Raw genomic sequence first — 18,920 nt, 5'->3', positions numbered from 1 at the left:
ATTTGAGACATTTAAAGTTTTTTTTTAATGTTTTTGGTTTATACCCTGTGAAAAATAAGTAAATCCTAGTGCATCTCACATTAAATTTATAATGTTCGTAAAACGAAGCGAGACGGCAATGCATTGCTAGTCAAAATGAAGGCAGAAAATGTTCTTGATCCGCGCATGGTGAGATGCCTATAGATTTGTAGTCTACTCCCCCCCCCTCCCCCCCCCCCAAAAAAAAAATAATCGGGAGAGGGCTACATTATTGCAGATAACAACCACCAAGTATGATGCTCTGTAACTCTTTAAAAATTTCAGATACTGGAGGAGGTTAAGCTTTTTGGAGCAGGTCATATGTTTATGTTTATATAAATAATACTACAAATTCAAACGTGTATGGTTGATTTAACTATTTAAATGAATCAGAGAGGTAGTTTCAGATACAGAGTGATCTTGATTATCTAGATGCTTAGGCAAGTTTAAGATGTTGGGGCAACTCAAATTGTGTTCGGGTCTTGAAGCTGGTTATAAAATGATAAATTCCGCTCATGCTCATATCTAGTCAGACTTGAACTGTTTATATAACTATGGGTGTGTAAGTAGAGGTAGCTTCAGATAGAGTGCTTAATCTTGATTATCTTGATTCTGGAGCAGTTGTGAGCTTTTTAAATAGTTAAATGCAGGTTTGACTGATAAAACAACTGTTCTGACGAACTTTCATGGATCAACTTTGGATTTGAAACACTAAGGCTAGCTTCAGATACAGAGTTTGATCTCCATTATCAAGGATGCTACAAAAAACAATTTCTAACAAGGATGCTACATATCACAATTTCTAACTGTCTGGTAGGCGTGTCGCAAATTGCTGCATCTGATCAAAGTTAAAAAAAATACAAGGAGTTACTCCCCGTTCATCGTTATCGACGTTGCCTGGTTCAAGTCTCTGGATATTTTTTCACTGGGTAAATATCATTTTTTTTTTAAAATAAAACCTCAGTGTATTAAAACTCTATAGATTATGTACTGAAAAAGACAGAAATGGAATTACTATTCTAGCGAATTAATCAATTAATTAATATTTTAGTTGGGAATATACCATCTATGCATAATTGGCACTGTATATTTACATCTACCGAGTATTATTTCCTATATTTCTTACGGAAACTTATAGTTATTCAAAGCTCTATAGAAACAGCCAGACTGAGATGCCCCGTTTATCGATTGGTCGAAATCTACAGCGGCTGAAACTGAAAAGAAACCGACAGGAGTGAAATTGACACGCCCTGTTTATCGATTGGCCGAAGCCTACAGCGACCGAAGAAAAATCAAGGACTGCACCAAATAATCATGATGCTGTCAGACGAAGAGTCTCACGATTTGGCTGTTTCTTTTAGCTAAGGTACTTACGTACATTAACAGCAATTTAGTGAATTTTACTTACTTTTGATAATCAATTTATTAATTAGTCAAAAAAAGATGTAAATATAAATAATAAAATGCTTTCTTTGATGATTCATGCGGGTTATGAAGGTAGCGATCATTGCAGAAAAAAATTACATAACCCGCTAACGCGGATTATGTATTTTTTCTGCAATGTCGCTTCCTTCATATCCCGAATGAATCACCAGAAAAAAAAAACCATTTTATTGTTTAAATACCCCCCCCCCCAAAAAAAAAATAAAAATACGTGGGTTATGTTTTTATCAATGCATTAATCTCTGTCCCGACTTTTCGCTTGATATTTATATAATAATAAATACCTTTGTGCTGAAACTACATTCATCCACTAATATGACAAATGTCCAGATTATCTGATTTGAAACGCCCGCTCTCCTCATCAGGTTTCAATACACATCCAAAAATAGAAAGTCTACGGGGATTTGCATTGCATCAGCCATATAAAGCCAATATGATAACGTTGAAAAATTGCGCGAGATGTCCCGAGTTCTTCCCAAAAGATGAAAACATTTCCCATTATAAATCTCCGTAAGAAATTTGCTTTCGTTTCTGTAAACTTTATTGAGTGAAAAGGGATAATGTGTCAATGAATATATCTCGGGTATTTTCCATTTCGTCGATTTCAACTGTATATACATTTTTCACAGGTGTGTGTATTTTTAAAAAAAATCATCAAAAAGTGATAGAAGCAATAACTTGGGACAGACTTTAGCTGTTGGTATAAACAATATCTTTTAGTTCATCAAATGAAAATTAATAACACAAAACCACTCTTTTTTCAAAATCATAATACAGTTCTTATGATTGGAGCGTACGCAAAGCTAAATAAGTCCGTGTTATTCCCTTTAAATAGTTTGGGCCAGTTTGCGCTTTATAGAACCGCTTTATATCGTATATACATGTAACTAATACATATTGAATTCATTGCATATTATTCATTTTTTTTGCAATTACTTGTAGATTAAAACAATATTTCTTAGCCAATCAGAAAGCGTGGTACAACCAGAATCAAATTATATAAATAAAAAAATATAGCGTGTTTTATGAATAGTACATTTTAAAAAGATGACATTCTTCAATTTCAGTTTTCTCCTTTTTTTCCTTTAAAAAAATAAGTATTTGACCCTTAATTCGGATGGCTACATAAACATAAAGATTATCATTGTAGTGTGATGATGTGTGCTGTCTAAAAGGTTTTAAAAACCAACTTGCTTTTACATTGACTATAATGTATATAATGACCAAATTCCAGTTTTTATCGATTGTGTCACAAAAATGTAGTTTTCAACCGAAAATTTTTCACTTTTAAAATATTTTTTAAAGTACTGTGTCTTTGATAACAAATCCGCATAAATGTCACCATATATTGTATGATCAATAGCATGTGTCAATAGATCGATTTATTACCTAATCAAAGGGATTTTGTTGTTTTATTACATATTAAATATTTTGTGAGATTCATCATGCCAGAAAATGGTTTTGTCCCGTCTGCCGTATCAAAGCTGACTGGCATTGAAGTTCATGGACTGACCATGTATTTTAACCTTGTTCCGGTAGAATTTACATCATGCGAACGTGCAGTTGACAAATTCCTGGCATGGCTGAAAAAATACAAATGCCGCTGCTTGTTGCGCACAATGCAAAGTTCGATGCGCGCATCCTAGTGTTCACCATCATGGCATGTGCAGACTTAAGATGGATGACCACCCAAAGGACATCGCTGGATTTAGTGATTCAATACATCTTTTCAAACAAGAATATCCAGGAAGAGGCGCCTACAAACTGGAAAGTCTATCAACCGACCTAATGGAGCAGCAGTTTGAAAACATGCATAACGCCGAAGTCGACGTCAACATATTGACATCTCTATTGAAAAGAGTGTCAAACGTACATGGAAAACTGATAGGCATATCATTTTCAACTGGAGGTTTTCTCGTTAACAATCATAAACTGATCAACAAAAAATATATTTGTTAAGTTTCAGTGGTTTGATAAATGAACAGGTACTCTCTAAATCACAGTGCAGCAATCTAGCCGCGCGGGGAATTGGCGAATTTCACATATCTTTAGCTAGAAAACGGGCAGGAACGGAAGGGATAAAAAATATGCTGAGGGGGAAAATTACAAAAACTAGACTCTGTTTGTGAAAAACTTTCCAAGTTCTACAATTTAAATAATGCACAATTAATCATGGTTAATGCATGTGATCTTACAAAAACAACGTGTTATACATGTTTTATTAGGGTCAAGTAAGCCCTCTCTTTTCTTGTCTTCCTAGATAAAATGATCTCTTTTATGCTTTCAAATTATCCAAAAACTCATTATTACCATTTTTTAAAAAATATTATGTATTTTTAATTAGTTTACTGATCATAAGCACTTTTATCTTTTTAAAAAAAAATCTCTTTTACTCAAATGTTATAAATGTATGAATGTGTACATGTACGTAATATCAGATAAAATGTGCTTATACTTACACATTTTTGTTTTGTTTTGGGGTTTTTTTTGGGGGGGGGTGCTATATAGCGCTATATTAACGTAAAAGAGAAATCCTAGACATTCATTCAATATAACTATGAAAAAAGTTGCAGTTTTAACAATTCTTAATTAATTCTCTTGTAAATCCTATAAGAAAATCTAATGAAAGAGATTAATAACGAGTTTTGACGTTGTACTTACAAGTATGACGTCAAATACGGAAAAGCGACAATTTTCGGTAAATAATCGGAAATATAAAATTAAATAGCAAAAAATCTAGCGAGAACACATATCGATTTTTTTACATAATTAATTTGTAAATAACCTTTTCTTTATGTACAGAAAATGTTGTTAGATTCGTCTAAGTTGTAACAAGTTGCTGTCCTTTAAAAAAGGACTGCAATACGTGGACCATTTGCATGTGTTTCCATCGAAAACGTGAAAGCCTTACAATTCAATAGTTCAATTTTAATATCAGAATTTAAAGGGTTCATACTTCTAAAATAATCATGATCTATATTAATGAAGATTGCATGTATAGTATCAGGCATTCGGCGAATTCTACTATTTGCGCACACATTACGCTTTGCACTACTTTGTTAACTATGCAGTGACAGCTTTGTGTAAATCTTTTTCATATTTTGATGCATTTTTCTTGAGATTTAAACTTTTATACAGTGACATAATTATTCAATCATGTATTATATACAGTCACATAATTATTCAATCATACTTAAATGCTTAAATAATTTTAATCGGGAAGTACTCTAGCCTCGCCATCTATAAAAGTAAAGTTCAGCTACATGTGTACTCGGAAAACAACAAAACATTGCAAATTAAGCTATTTGATGCATGTTGTAGTTTCGGCATGATATTACCTTATTTCATAATACTGACAGTGTATGTCACATGCCGATCATTCCTTTAAAAGGAATACTTTGTTTCTGTAATGTTTACCGACAACTTTACAATTACAGCGCCTTTAAAGGTCACGTACCACTATTTTTACCCCGCAAGTAGTTCCATTCTAAAAATGTAAGCATTATTTCAAAAATTCCTAGGGGTACCAAATGGTCGAATTTGGTTCCTTTTATGGCATGGATGGAAAGAAGAAGGTTTGAAAAAAAAATACAGGCAGGAAAAAATTTAGAAAAATTATCTTTACAGGTGCAATAGAAAGGGTGTAAAGAGGCCAATGTTTACACAAATTCCAAAGTGAAAGTGAATTTTTCATGGTAGGGGTTATTTTAGGGGCCATATCTCAGTCCCCTCTCGATTGATTTTCCTGTAGTTTGGATATGTTGTTGGACTAGTGTCATTCTATAGGTATGCTGTATTTGAACTCATTTGAGCCGATGGAATTTTTAATATGATTTATTTTTGTAAAAAGGAATAAGAGGGAAAAATAATTGTGGTCTGTGTCCTAAACTTACATGTGCATATGGCATGGAATCCCGATCCCGATTTAAATAAACCTGTGCTAGCCTGGTTCCCTGAGCTACCCATTAAGCACAGGAACCAGGCTAGCTCATGTGCAGACTGAATTTTCCCCATAGCATCCGGTTTAACCTCGCTTATATATTTTCTGCATGGACCTCAGGGTCCACGCAAAAAAGTTATTTACAATATCTTGAAATAACTTCAATTGGAAAATGAAGGGAAAAATGATCATTTTCCTATATATTTCATTAGAGAATCGTCAAAACAGCGAAAAAAACAATATTAAGTTTGAGGTGGTTTTGCATGAAAATTTAGGCAAAGTTCATATTTTTTTTTATATATTGAAGTTTAAATGCTAACAAACGAATTGACAAATTTTCAGGGTATGTTTTCTCGTGAGATTTTTTATGGGTAAACCCGCGACCCACCTTAAGCTTTAACATAAGATATTTTAATTCATATAATAACATTAAGGAAAAAAATCCAAAGTTTTAGCTTTAAAATTTATCAGTTTCATATATATTTATATAGAGCTCTTTTTAGGAGATTTAAATTGACGTCTAAAAATGGCCATGACCATCGATCCTTCTCAGTATTTCGGATTAAGTTTCCTTGAAACACCACACAAAGCAATTTGATGGATCGATAAAGAATATTTTTTGAAATTTGATTTCACTAAACCGATATCGGCTTTGAATTATTTTATGTGAATTTTTTTTATGTATTTTTAAAGTGAAACGGGGAGAAATGTTTTGACTGCGAACATGGTATGTTAGATCTTAAAATTTGATCGATAAATCATTCGAATAATAAGTCTTAACAGTGGAGGAACTTTTATTATAATCTTGGTTTAATCATTAATTCTGGGTGTTGTACTCGCATACCCAGTACGTGTACATGTAAACAGTTAGTAGTAGGGGGGAATTATAAAAGTCAATACAAGTATAATTCATGATCAATATAGAGTCTACTCTTTAATATCGCCAATAAACCGAATTTTAGTATATAGTGACTTGTATCGCGATTTCTTAATAAAAATGTGTTTTTACTCGTAATAATGAGATAAATATAACTCCTTGTGATGAGAATCAAACTTCGGTACAATATGTCAGTATCTTGTTGTAACAACTTTTTTTCCATTTAAGATATACACAATCTTTCACTTAAAGTTTATTTGAAAATGATTTTTGTTACTTTCTGTTAACTGCAATAAAAATGATAATATTGCAGAGACTATATAACATATGATAAAACATAATACTGAAAAACTTAAATTTAAAACAAACTTGAATTTACACTACCTGAGGATGCTTCCACAATAAGAAGATGGGTGAATAAGGCGTGTAAACTGCCTATATGAGGAAAGATAAGATACTATAAAATCAAAATACATGTGTCAGCAAATCTAAATATTTCTTTCTAAATTATTGAAAACAAAGTATATTTACCATAACATTGATTTATAACTCTCAAATATGTTAAATATTTGGAAAAGGTTGAATGCGTGTGTGTCAAAACCTCCAAATAGTGTGTTTATTAGAACTTCAAAACGTGGAGAGATGACCCACTATACTTTAAAAATGTCATTTTGTATCCCAACAATTGAACGTTAATTTAGAAAAATACCAGTATCAGTCTGAGTAATACAAGATAACATTACAGAGCTAGGGATTTTAGGTTGTGGGTTCGATACCACCCAAACTTTAGAATTTATTTTTCAAGTTTTATTTTATCGTTTGTTAAAAAAATTCAAAACTGAATGGAGTTAGAAGTTGTGCTCTTGTAAACTTGTATTATAACATTATATTTACATTTTCAACTGTTTTTGTCTGTGATAACATTACGAATCAATTTTGAACCCTAAAACCCAATAATTTTATAAAACATGAGTGACACAAAATGGGCTTGTCTTATAGCATAACCGTAAAACGGTATTGGCTGCGCCGCACAGTAATGCATACATGTAGCATGTGCTACATAAAAAAATGATTTTAAAATAATGTTGTTTTAAAGTGTACAAATTGGAAATAATGTAAATATAAGTAATAAAGAATCATTCTTTGAATATTATGAGGTGATAACTTCGGTTGGAGCGTGGTCAAATTTATCATAAAGCCCGAAGGGCTTTATTGGATTTGACCACGCCCCGACCGAAATTATCACCCCATAATACTCAAAGAATGATTCCTTATTCCTTTTATCAAGTATATTTAGTTTGAAAAAATATATATGAAATTTTATTTTATGACTAAACCAAATGGGCATATGCGCTATCTTGTTTCCCCATCTTCTTTGAGCTTTTCTGGCCTATAATGGTGTTTGAAAAGAATTTTTAAATGATTTTCTCTATTTATTCCACAATATATATATCAAATGTAAAAATTCGTCCTCCACTGTGGCCCCACTCTACCCCCGGGGACCAAGATTTGAACATACTTGAATCTACACTACCTGAGGATGCTACCACACAAATTGGAGCATTTCTTGTAGAATAGTTTTTTAAAAGAAGATTTTTAAAGATGTCCACAAAATATTTCTATGTAAAACTTGACCCCCCCCCCCCCCCCCCATCGTGGCCCCCTTTCACCGGGACAGTGATTTGAACAAACCTGAAAAAATGGTTGTTTACTTGTCATTCTTTTTGTATAAAAGCTGTATATATACATGTAAAACACAGTGCTCAATGCTGAACTAAGAATTTCCTGCTTCAAAATGAAAGTATTGATTAGAGAAACCATCTTCAATGAAAAAAAAACACCCTTATCCTCATTATTGATACAAGTAAATGAATGAAAAGAATTGAAGAATTGATTAGTATATATGAGGAAACTAAAGCTTTGTTGTATTTAATCAACAATTCTAACAATGGAATTAAGGTTGCTCATGATCACAAAAAGGCCACGTTTGTTTGATTTGGATCACATTTTCACCATTGATGAATGTCTACTTAAAGTTCAATTCTCAGTAAGAATCAACACTTGGTGGCCAGGCATAGTTACCGATTTTCTTCATACTCAACAGTTTGATAAACTTTAATGAGTGAAAAAGCCAAACACCATTTATTTGTTGCTACGTGGTAACATTGCCATAGTAGCAGAGGATAAAGCTGTCAAAATGGCATTTTAATTAAAGCTTATTTGAGAACACATGGTGGGTAATGGCAACAAATAAGGGATTAAAATGTATGATATATGACATAAAGTATGAAAAAAATTGTCTTTTTCAACATGTTTCAAGAGAAAGAAAAAAATTTATAGAGAAACATATATTTTCATAGTATTCCAATTAGGTTACTAAACAGGAATTTCAAAATATGGCCCCTCATTCAATTTGAAATTTAAAAGGAATTTAAAAATGTAAATTGAGAACCGTTGCTATGGTAACGAGCTGAAAAATCAGAAAAAAATCTAATATTTTGTGTCGATCATGTTTAAACAGGTATTATTCATAATCATAAAAGAGATATTTTCATCATGCTGATATCAATTGTTGAGAAAAAAATCAGGTACCTGTATGTCCTTAAATTGAATGCAATTTGTAAAAATCAGAATTTTAGTGTCTTTTTGTGGTTTACTACAAGGTCTATTCAAGTATGAAATACAAAGAAAATTTGTGTTTTTGTGTGGCCTGAGTCCTCTATGTAAGTCTTTCATTCACACACAGAATTATGATAAATATTTGATTTTCTTTACTTTCCCTTTCAAATACTCGCACACAAACAAATTGTCATTATTGTCCACACATAAATCAAATGGATCCTCCAGATCACAGTTATCAATGTATTGGAGAAACTGTCCATTCTGATCTAGAATGTGGATAAATTGGTTTTCGTTGTCTATAGTCAGGATATGACATTGACTGTCTGTTGTGATACCACGAGGATCAAACTTTTCCTTTATTGAGGGATGGCCGGTGTATCTCCATCTGAGTTTCCCGTCCTGATTAACCACTACTACTGCTTCGGCAATACAGTCAGAAACACAGATGTCATGATTTCCGTTCTCTGTGATGTATTTAACGTTATTATTCCCTGAGTACAGAGGTTTACCTTCATCATCAAATTGAATTGTTTGTTTCTCGGTGGATCCCGAGTAACGGACAACTTTGAATTGAGTTTCATCATTACTGAACATGGTAACCAGGAGATCACCAGTAGAGGTGACACACAGCTTACCAGGCTTCCACCCCTGTAATTTGACCAACTCTGTTGCCTCTTCGTTCTTTGCTTTATAAACTGACCTAGCTTTCCAGTCAGAGTACAGGAGATCCCCATCATTGTCTGCAGCTAAATCGTTTGGAAATTTCCCTGATTTTGTATGGACTAATTGGATAAGAGAACCTTGAAGGTTGAAGCATTTGATATCATTGGTCTCTCCACTTGTCCATATCCTGTCTTCATTTAGGCAGGTCACACTGCGTTGACATTCATACCCAGTCTCTATTGTGACAACAAGCTCTGGTTCATCCAGTAGATATCCGGATGAAGCGTTGGTTTTGTTAAGTGACAAGACATTCTCCTCTACAGCTGCAGATAATGGGGTGAGCTTTCAAACAAACTGTTTAACTTCTCATGGTCTATTGGCTTTGGAATGAATGTTGGCAGTGATACCTGAATCTTTGGTGAAAGCTTTCTAAAGTCTCTGATCTCGGAGTTGTATTCAATGGTTGGGGCCACTTCAGTTGATATCTCAATTTTCCTTATGACTTGTAATGTTTCTTTTATGCAAGAGTGAATCAGTTTGATTTCATCCAAGTGTTCTCTTAAAACGTCTTTGTGTTTAACTTTCATCTTGCTGATTTCAGTTTTCATTTTGTTGATGATGATGTCAATTTCTCTGTGCCATTGCTCTCCTTGTTTGGACATTTCTGTTGTAAGTTTCTCATATCCCTCATCCAGGTTGGCAAGCTGATTTTTCATGACGCGTTCAATTTCTTCATATGTTGGGAAAATATGATTTTCTATCTTTGTCAACGATTGAGTTTGTTTGAAAATTTTAAAAAATATTGGGCGAATAATATATGCTTACTGCCCCTTGTTCTTTTTCAAAAGAGCGGTCCCCATACATTTCGCCTCAGTTTAAATCAGCCAGTACCGGAATTGCATGCTTCCAGATTTACTTTTTTGCGTACTGCGTCATCAAAAAGTGGTGTATAGAGCCACCTTAAAGGGTGGATTTGGGTTTTTAGCTGACATTAACTTAAAGTTCAAATGAGAGTTTCTAATCACCTATTATCCGTCCATCCATCCATAAACGTTTCACATTTTCAACGTCTTCTTTAGATGTTTTCAAGCAGTTTTTCCTTCCGAAAACATAGAGCACATTCTTGAACAAATAAAATATTTTAATCAGAGATGTATCTAGCCAAGACTAATAAGTGACAGAAAAATTTTCCTTGTTCAAGCATGCGCTCTATATTTCTCATTCGTAAATATCACATCACATACTGATCACAGTGCTGATCATGACACTTGTCAATTTATTTGTCAAATTTGATAAGGTACAACAGCTGTATATAACATACAAACAATGCTCAAATGCTACTTTCTTTAAACAATGGAATTAGATTAGAGATATTTTTTTTTATTGAAAAAAGAATTAATAATATAATAAAAGAATAGAATTGATTAATCCATAAGTATATAAAGGAAACCAAAGTTTAAATCTATTTCATAGAAAATGCCAACAATGAAATTCAATATATACACGTCAGAAAAAGGCCACTTTTGTTTGATTTTCATCACATTTTTTATAATTGATGATGTCTACTTTAGATATTAGATTTTCTTTACATTGCCTTTGTAGAACTCACACACAAACAGATTCTCATAATTGTCAACACAAAAACCATAAGGACACTCCAGATTACAGTTATCAATGTAACGGAGAAAGTGTCCATTCTGATCCAGAATGTGGATGCAATAGTTGTCACGGTCTGCCGTCAGGATATGACTCTGACTGTCTGTCGTGATACCAAAGGGTTCAAATGGTTCATTCTTGGTAACTTAGGGATGACCAGTGTATCTCCATCTGAGTTTCCCGTCCTGATTAACCACCTCTACTGCACCAGCCCCCCAGTCAGCTACACAGATGTCATGGTTTCTGTTCTCTGTGATGTAATAATCATAATTATTCCCTGAGTACAGAGGTTTACCTTCATCATCAAATTGAATTGTTTGTTTCTCTGTAGATCCCGAGTAACGGACAACTTTGAATTGGGTTTTACCATCACTGTACATGGTAACCAGGAGATCACCAGTAGAGGTGACACACAGCTTACTAGGCACCCATCCCTGTAATTTGACCAACTCTTCTGTCTGTCCATTCTTTACTTTATACACTGTCCTAATTATTCCATCAGAGACAATAAGATCCTCATCACTGTCTAAAACTACATCAGAAGGAAAAATCCATGATTTTGTCTGGATTGTCTGGAGGAGTGAACCTTTAATGTTGAAGCATTTGATATATTTGCTGTTTCCACACGTCCAAATAGTGTCTTCTTTTCGACAGGTAACAATGATTATATTTTCATACCCAGTCTGTATTGTGGTAACAATCTCCGGTTCATCCAGTAGTTCTCTGATTGAAGTGCTGGGTTGGTCTAGTGATGAGACAGTTTCTTCTGTAGCAGTAGATAGTGGGGTGATCTGTCCAAACAAACTATACAGCTTCTCATGGTCTATTGGTTTTGGAATGAATGTTGGCAGTGATACCTTAACCTTGGGTGGATCTTGCTAAACTCTCTGATCTTAGAGCTGTAATCAATTGTTGGAGATACTTCAGTGGATTTCTCGATTTTCCGTATGGTCTGTAATGTTTCTTTTATGAGAGACTGTATCTGTTTGATTTCATTCAAGTGTTTCTGTAAAATGTCCCTGTGTTTCTCTTTTATCTCACTTAGTTCAGTTTTCATTTTGTTGATAATGTTGTCGATTTCTCTGCGCAGCTAGGTTAAGGCCTCCCATAGATTTCACCTCATGAATATCACGTGACATTTCATGACGTTAGCTCCGCCCATTATTCATGTTTTCATCTTTTTCCTACTTTCGATATAGTAAAGCGATCGCTGTTAAAATTTATCGATTGATTGCTTTAAATAATCATTTTGAATTTTATTTTAAACAATATTGAATCGAAAATCTGTGAATAAAGGCGTTTATTTCTTAAACTTGCATTGTCGGTTGCTTACCATCCGCGTCAACACAGCGCTTTCACTCGCCTTGTTTTGGTTGCGAACAGCTGACAGCGGTGTGTAAACATTTTCATAAAATGCATGTCCTGCAAGACGCCGAAAGTGGAAAATGCAGCTCAACCATCGTTTAAGAGATAATAAAGGTATGTTTTAATACAGGATATGTCGTGGTGACCTTTTCTTTTCAAAACATTTGCTCTTTTCAGTCCATGCAGTGTACCTACACATGTGTTGTTTTGCCCATCTTCGCTGTTTTGAATTCTTATATCTAATTAGGCTATACATTTATATTTTTTTGTGTATTGAACTACACACCAGACACTGTAAACATTGCACTTGAAAGAGGTGGGGTTCCCAGGGTACACAATTGTAGAATGCTGTACAAAGTGCATGCATGTTTGCATGGTGATTACACATGTTTTGCACTTCAGTAAAATTTTGGATCTTAGATGATATAACTCATTTTGCTGGATCTGTGCTTACAGTAGATATCTATAACACTGTTTTGAATTCTTATTTGTTATTTTGCCATATATGTACATGTGTGTCTTAGTTTGTATTGAACTATTTTATACACACCATAATAGGATACACTGTAAACATGCGGGGTACCATGGTACACAAGTGAAGAATGATGTAATCATCATGTGCATGTATGCATCATGAATTCTTTACTTAATTTTAATAAAACAATATTGTATCATATTGTCTTTCATGGCTTTGTTTATGAAATAAAAATTCAGAAAGATTTGCATGTACATATTTGTATGTGCTGCATGAAATATATTAATCATTAATATATTTCATGTGTTAAATATGTGCAGTAATGCTTCATAATAATCTGATAATAAACCCCAACCAGTAAAATCCAACATATGTGGTGGTCAGACTCGACCGCTTTAGATCAGACTGCATAGTGGCTAGATAATATTTAAGAGGCACAAGCTTGAAACTGACCTGGTTTGTTATTATTCACTACCTGATCCACATGTACATGCATACAATAACATATACATTTCCTCAACAGCAGATTTTTTTTAAATTAACCAATGTAAAACTTACATGCTATTCTACAATTTATTAAAGTATTTTCTTAGAAGAGGATATTTTAATCTTAAAATTGAAAAGAACTTCATATTACATTAAGGTCAGAATTTTAGGGTATTTATGTTCCCTGATATTCATAATACAGTCTTTTCAAGATTTAATTTTTTAACAGAATCATTGTTTTTTGTTTTGAGTTATGGTCTATCTATATGTTAAAATACATACATGTATTGATTCATTTCTCGGTAAAGTTTCCATGCATAGCGTATGTATACATGTACGTTGTATACAAACAATTTTGAGATAACAAATAGATGTGTATGTTGGATTAATTGTTACTGTGCTCAGATACATCAGCTTATGTGTGACTTTATGGACAGTTCATTGCTAGAAAAAAAATATGAAACTAATGGAATTATAATTTAGTAAAAGATTATTTCGAGAAGAGATATACTGTATATCAAAAGAAATTGAATATTTACTATTACACTTTGAGTAAAGCAGACTCTCTCTCTCTCTCTCTCTCTCTCTCTCTCTCTCTCTCTCTCTCTCTTAATTTGATATGTGTTAATAGTTTATATCTAAGATATTTGGTTTGATTTTTGTACTGCTATCTTGTCACATGCACAGATCCGGAAATTTTTCCCGGGGGGTGGGGGTCCGAAGGGTAATTGGGTTTTTCATGGGGGTCCGAGGCATATTTGATAATTTTACGATGTAAATTAATTTATTTTTATTTCCCGGGGGGGGGGGGGGTCGTAAAACTTCCCCCTTCTAGATCCGCGCATGTTGTTATACTTATAACGCTGCATGGTCAGTGTATTTTTTTTTAAACAAATATTAATGTATTTGCTATGCATATGTTCTCACAGATAATTTCTTTTTTAAATTTTAATTTCAGCCCAACATGGACTTCTGCTACCACCTGGCGACATGGGTTTTGCGGGTCGATTCTTGTGGTTTCAACTCTTGAGGTTACCCTGTCATCCCTACCCATATATTCCCTGTGTTCTACAGACTATTTAATGAAAAATTAATGTTATAATGCATAAACATGATGGATAAAAAAGTGCTCATCATCATGCTTTGGTGTATTTTGAATGTGTTAAGACATTATTAAAAACAAAATTAAAGCTGTTTAAAAAAATAACAATTGTGAGTTTTGAAATTTTGTTTTTCAATAAAAGTATATTGTTTTCTTAATTTTGTATTCATTTGATTTGGGTCTAAGGCATATTTGCAATGATTTTACTATGTAAATTTAATACATTTTCATTTTCCAGGGGGGTTGGGACCCCTCTGACCCCTCCTCTAGATCCGCGCATGGACACTTCATAACAATATCAAATTACATATTTAATAAGCAGGGGTGGATTAAAGCAGGCATGTAGTATAAGATTGGGGCGGGGGGGGGGGGGGGTTGCCCCCCAACTGTTTTGAGAGTATGTAAAGAAATTTAATTTTTTTTTTGCTTGTCAAGAATTTTTGGATGAGTCATCCCCCCCCCCTTTCAAAATCGATCCTACGTGGATCTGGCTTCTTATTTCCTTTAGCCTGTTATCTATACACTTAAATTAGTCTGAAGTTATATGAGGTAGACATTCATAGAAAACCAGCCCCCACCCCAGACCTTAGATCCGCGCATGTGGTTCTCTGATTTTGTTCTGGTGCATTGAGGAATTCATCACTCCATTCTGTTTAAACTGAACAAAAAATAATAAATTCATAATATTCCTGTGTAGTTTACGAATTGAAAGGTTCAAAAGGTTAATAAAATGTGCAGATAAGGAATAACCAACGATTAACAAGGTAAATCTTTAAATTTTCCGCGCTTCCCAACGCCAGATTATCTGCCCTTGATCCTGATCATCAGTGCGTTTGAAAATCGGCTAATTTGCTTAAAATCATATATATCTGTCTAAAATTGTGAAAGTTCAACGATATCCAGTCAATTCTAAGGATTGTGTTTTAACTTTTTTATGTTCATCAAATACCAGTGATTGTAAAAAGTGCTGGGAGCAAGTTGTAGCTTGAAAGGAAACATTTTTTTGACACGTGAATTGACTTAGTTATCGACAAAATTTCTAAAACTTGTACGATCAATGCTAAAGTTAAGCATGTTGCTGGTACTGCTATAGTTGCTCCCAGCACTTTTTAGATTAAGCAATTAATTTTCTTTTAAGTGATATAAACAACAATTTAATATTTCATTCGTATATCGTTGAACTTTTGCAATAAATGAAGTCATATGTAGCTGCTCTATTTTTAGCATATCACGTGATAAACAGCTGATGCGGTGACTGTGTTCCGGTGAAAAATGTCGGGGAGATCGGTAGTAACATAATGATGTATAAACTTTATCATTGCCATATTTGGATGAGTTTGTAAACTTTGTCTGAAATTAAGTCTGTTTTTAGTGCATTTATTTCATACGGTAATCCATGGGCGTCCTTAACCTAGCTGCGTGTGCCATTGCTCTCCTTGTTTTGAAATTGTTGTTGTAAGTTTCTCATATCCTCCATCCAAGCTGGCAAGCTGATTTTCCAAGTCGAGGGAAATTTCTTCATATGTAGGGGAAATATGATTCTCCAAGTCTTTTGTGTCTTTTTTAATAACTTCTTTCTTTGTCTTGTAAACTTCTGTAACTTCTACAAAGTTATGTCCTTTGTGCTGTTTAGATGCAGTACAGGAAGAACAAACAAAAATGTTTCCGCAGTCCTCACACTGAAAATCACAATTCTTGTGTGGATGTATTTTACAGGTTGGATAAATGAGGGTTGATCTTCGTTCCTGGAAAGGGACTATGATATGTTTGTGATATCCATCTGAGATGTGATCTCCAATGCAGGGCATGACAAAAGTCACAGTAGCTGCGGACTATGGCGGTCTCACAAAGGTCACATCGGTGCACATCCTGGGCACTAGAGCGAGGAGCCATGGTTGTTCAATCTATGAATAAAGAAAAACTTATTTTTTTATGTTCAAATGGATGATAAAAATAAAAAAAGATTTTTTCTAATTAAAGTTAGACAGCGAAGAATTGATTTTGTATGTAACATTATATTTGACTTTAAATTTCTTAATAAAACCCCACTTAGATTACTAAACTTACCCTCCGCCTTTATGATATTATTTAAATTTTAATACTTTTAGATTATATGGTAGCTGATAATACGAATATTGAAGCTTATCGACATGAATTCTGGTCTCTGTATGTTTTCTAATTTTCTACAAACTGTGTATACATGCAATGACAGTATATACGTGTATAAGGGGTGTTATTAACTTTAAAGTGATCAAAAGTATGGACTAAATAATACTTTCATTACTTTTTGAGACTGTAGGGAAAAACCGTAAATCAAACTAATTGGTTTCAAATGATTTCTGTAAGACTGTTTTTTCATGTTGTAAGCTTTGATTTCACCAGATGGCAACTCGCAGCTTAAACGCTTAGCAACTTTATGTGTATTCTACACCATAATCGTGCCAAAGTTGATTTTGGATATTCTTTAGATTGTCCATTTATAAATACATGTTCATGGAGAAGTGTTGTTTTATTGCAGGTAAAATTATCACGATTTGAAGTTGACGACTTGCAAAAAGAAATATCTTAAAATCATAACAAATCACGAACGGAGAATAAAGAAACTAACGCTACGAAATATGAAAAATAATTAACCCTAAATAAAAAGGTATCGAAATATGTAAGAGTATTTTGTTCCGTACTAATTTCACCGATGAATTTTAAATGTAAAAGTTCCTATCGCGAATTTTCCGTGAAGTTGCGGTTAGCCCAGTAGCATGCCAATCGGCTTTCTACTAAAAATACTACCCAACTTTCACGAACGTATCTTGTATTTGATTTGTATTGTAAACTGTAAATTGTAATGTAAAAGTTCTTAAAATCCATATGGTGAAGTCAGGGGAAAGCTCAATTCGTTACACTCGCTCAAGTTTACGCTGAATAAAAACTCCAAAACGAAACAAAAGTTCAACAAGTTGTATTTAAGTTGATGAAATAACGGTACATGGTATTCTAATGAAAACCGATTCTCGGAGTTCCGAGATAACAACTTAATAACGTGCGGAGATTCCAGCACGGACAACCCGATATAATTCTGTGCACAAAATCGACACTAACGTGCGGGGTTCCAGCACAGCTAGCCCGATATCACCCACACTCCACTAACGTGCGGGATTCCAGCACAGTTAGCCCAACCGTTCTCTTCCAGATCTTAAACCATTCTCCCTTTTACACATTTTTTTTTTTAAAAAGTTCAACAAGTTGTATTCAAGTTGATGAAGTAACGGTACATGGTATTCCAATGAAAACCGATTCTCGGAGTTCCGAGATAACAACTTGATAACGTGCAGAGATTCCAGCACGGACAGTCCGATATAATTCTGTACACAAAATCGACTCTAACGTGCGGAAATCCAGCACAGCTAGCCTGATATCACACACACTCCACTAACGTGCGGGGTTCCAGCACAGTTAGCCCAACATAACACTCTATGCTAACGTGCGGAGTTCCAGCACAGTTAGCCCAACCGATCTCTTCCCGATCTTAAAACATTCTCTGTTACAATTATTTTTTTTTTGACAGGCATTGCTTTTTTATGACAAAGGGATAGTAATGGCATGCCAGAAAAGTAAACATTCACACACATAGGTGTTACGATAATTTCACACTTCTATTGTCCAACAATTATTTAACTTGCTTGGAGATTAAGTAAAGAAGATATCAATGACTAGTGTTAAGAGGATTAACATTTTGTCACATGAAAGCATCTCCGTTTTTTTTTGTTGTTGTTTTTTTTTTGTTATTTCCTTTTTTTTTTTGTTACAAACTAAATTGCATAGTTAATTTGAGAGAAAAAATTAAAGTTAAGTTCTCATAGCAGCTTGTAAATTTTAAATTGATAACCTGTTACATTAAAAGTTTAAAATCGAAGATTTCTTAACTTATCTATAACAATCTCTCTCACAGCCTTAATGAACTCTGTCCCAGAGTTCTACTTTGAAACAAAACTAAAGCTTTAAAAAAAACAATGCAAACATACATATTTGACAAAAATTCACAATATATGTTGATTCAAAGCCATTTAGCGTCTAATAAGCAGCACAGTTCGGTTGTTTTTGTAACAGGGTCTGTAATAAAAGTAACTGTCCATTCAGGTCTTTAATATTTCTCTCATAGGTTTTTGTGAGTTCTCTTAGTTTGGAATTTTCTTTAATTATTTCGTCCACGGCGTTTGCATGGGTTTCCACTACATCACCTGGACATGGAATGATGGTGGTCAATTCCAAATCCGCA

The 18,920-nt window shown here is 33.8% G+C and overlaps 1 protein-coding gene across 1 annotated transcript in view; it reads left to right on the top strand.

The window, feature by feature from the left end:
* Window positions 1-18,920, top strand: part of LOC105339616 (ubiquitin-like modifier-activating enzyme 1) — a 127,190-nt gene that overhangs the window by 42,199 nt on the left and 66,071 nt on the right. The window lies entirely within an intron of this gene.

This window comes from Magallana gigas, chromosome 4 (genome assembly GCF_963853765.1).
Source record: "Magallana gigas chromosome 4, xbMagGiga1.1, whole genome shotgun sequence".
NCBI classification, from domain to species: domain Eukaryota; kingdom Metazoa; phylum Mollusca; class Bivalvia; order Ostreida; family Ostreidae; genus Magallana; species Magallana gigas.
Note: the sequence above shows the minus strand (reverse complement) of the source record. Positions and strands in the feature narration are given on the sequence as shown.